Here is a 2,064-nt window from a genome sequence, read left to right as displayed (position 1 = left end):
TTGTGGCCAGCTCAGCCCACCCTGGGGGCGGGGCTAATGTGGCATGTGGTGCCGGGAATCGAACCGCCATGCCTATATTTTGCCTAAGCTTGCCTAAGCAGGCGCTTTAGACCACTGAGCTATCTCGCCAGCCCCTTTACTTATTATTATTAAGACTTTGGCAGAAATTTAAAAACTTGACAACTCACTCTCTCCTTTTTTTTTACCACAAATATTTTATTGGTCTGCTTGAGTGATAGTTTTTGATATACAAACATTTAAAAGGCGCCAGGGAGATAGCTCAGTAGAATAAGCACTTGCCTGGCAAGCGCAAGGGCCTGAGTTCAATCCCTGGTTCTGGAAACAAAAAAATAAATAAATAAAGATCATGGAATACACTAATGTAAGTTTTAATGAAAACTATCTTAGGTTTTTCACAACTCGTTTTATGATCACAAATTTGTATAAAACTTAATGACTTGAATACTAAAGAGATAATTACACTCCCAAATTCAGTTACTTAAGTCAATTACTTATAAAGTGATTACTCCTAGTATTTAAACCTCTCATAGTGCTGGCCAAATAGCTCAGCAGATTAAAGCTCCTGCAAGCAGGCACACGGTCGGGATGTTCAATTCCCTAGGCCTGCTATGCCAGTCCCACCCCCCGGGGCGCTGGCAGTTGAGACTGGGCGTGGTGGCACGCTCCTGTAACCCCAGCTCTTGGGAGGCTGTAAACAGGTGGATCACTATGGGTCTGGTCTAGTAGTGAGACCCTGAACACCCTGTAGACCCTTCCCTAAAATTAAAAAAAGAAGAACCAAACCCTCATGTTGCTATTAATTCTATTTTCTCTTATTCTTTCTAAATCATTCTAATCTATACAGACTAATTAACAAAGACTTAAATGTCCTCTATCTCACCCATCCATACCTGATATAAATATACATAGGTTCAAAAGCTTCTCGGCCAGATGCTGGCTCAATGCAGCCTGAACCTTTGCCCCGAAGGAAGACTTTAGCACCTGTCTCAATCTGAATGTGCTGCAAATAGGAGCATCCTGGACCTTCCACCTTCTCTTTGACATTAAATGTGGGCACAGCATATTCTAGACCCACAAATAGTTTATCTTGAACATAATGCATCCCTAATTGGAAGGGAGGCTTCTGGCTAACTGCTGAAGACAGCTGCACAATGGGTGCTGGCTAGTGATAGACAGTGACTGTTGCACCATTAGAAATTGGACTAAAAGTCCCTGTCACAGCCTTCACTACCCCATTGGTAATAATTTCTTTGATTCAGTTTACAGCTCTGTGCACTAGTTCCCGTGTCTGTCCCTGAACGTGAAGATATAATGGACAATCCCCTGGTCCCACTTTAGCCTTCTCTTCAGTTGTCATGAATCTCCCTCAAGTGGACACAGCAGCCCCACTAAGTCAGCTGATCTCGTCTTGAGTTTGTCCTAGGGTCAGCAAGTTTCTACATGGGGGAGGCACATCATTGATTTCTACTTCAGCTACCACCAGATCATCTTTGCTTTTATTGCTAGTTAGGCCTTTTCCAGGAGTCTGAAGCTTCTCAGCAGCGTACTGAGTTGGTTTCAGCTTTCCCTTGGCCATAAGCACGGCATTGATCTTGGCAGCCACAGCGGCAGCAGCATCCAAAGCTCCCGAGAGAGCAGCAGCGGCAGTCCCTGGGCTTCCCCCTCTGCTGGTGACCTCCATACCCGCAGTGGGTGGCGGGAGAAAGAGAAGAAGGGCGAGAGCCGGCTGGTCCCATTTGCTGCGGTGTCCGCCAGCTCCAGGATGTGTCGCGCTCCCGGCAGACATGGCGACCGGCTCGACTCAACCACCCACCAACTACCCTGCTGCCGCCCCTCACTGTCTCCTTTTCCACTAAACATACAGAAACATTAGATCTTTTTTTCCCATAATTTTATTGATGAACAAATAGCAATGAGACAGTTTCAAATCAAATTGGTAGGACAGTTTCAAAAATTAACACATTGCATACATTCTTCCTAGTGGTTAATTGCTGTACAAGATGCAGACATGATATCCTATTTAAAAACACCATTAGAACAAAC

At 44.9% G+C, this 2,064-nt stretch overlaps 1 pseudogene; it reads right to left on the bottom strand.

The window, feature by feature from the left end:
* Positions 1-892: 892 nt before the first annotated feature.
* On the bottom strand, positions 893-1,807 carry LOC101586919 (annotated as a pseudogene).
* Positions 1,808-2,064: the final 257 nt, after the last annotated feature.

This window comes from Octodon degus, unplaced genomic scaffold (assembly GCF_000260255.1).
Source record: "Octodon degus isolate 3935 unplaced genomic scaffold, OctDeg1.0 scaffold00419, whole genome shotgun sequence".
Taxonomy (NCBI): domain Eukaryota; kingdom Metazoa; phylum Chordata; class Mammalia; order Rodentia; family Octodontidae; genus Octodon; species Octodon degus.
The sequence above is the reverse complement of the archived record's forward strand: the minus strand, read 5'-3'. Positions and strand labels throughout refer to the sequence as shown.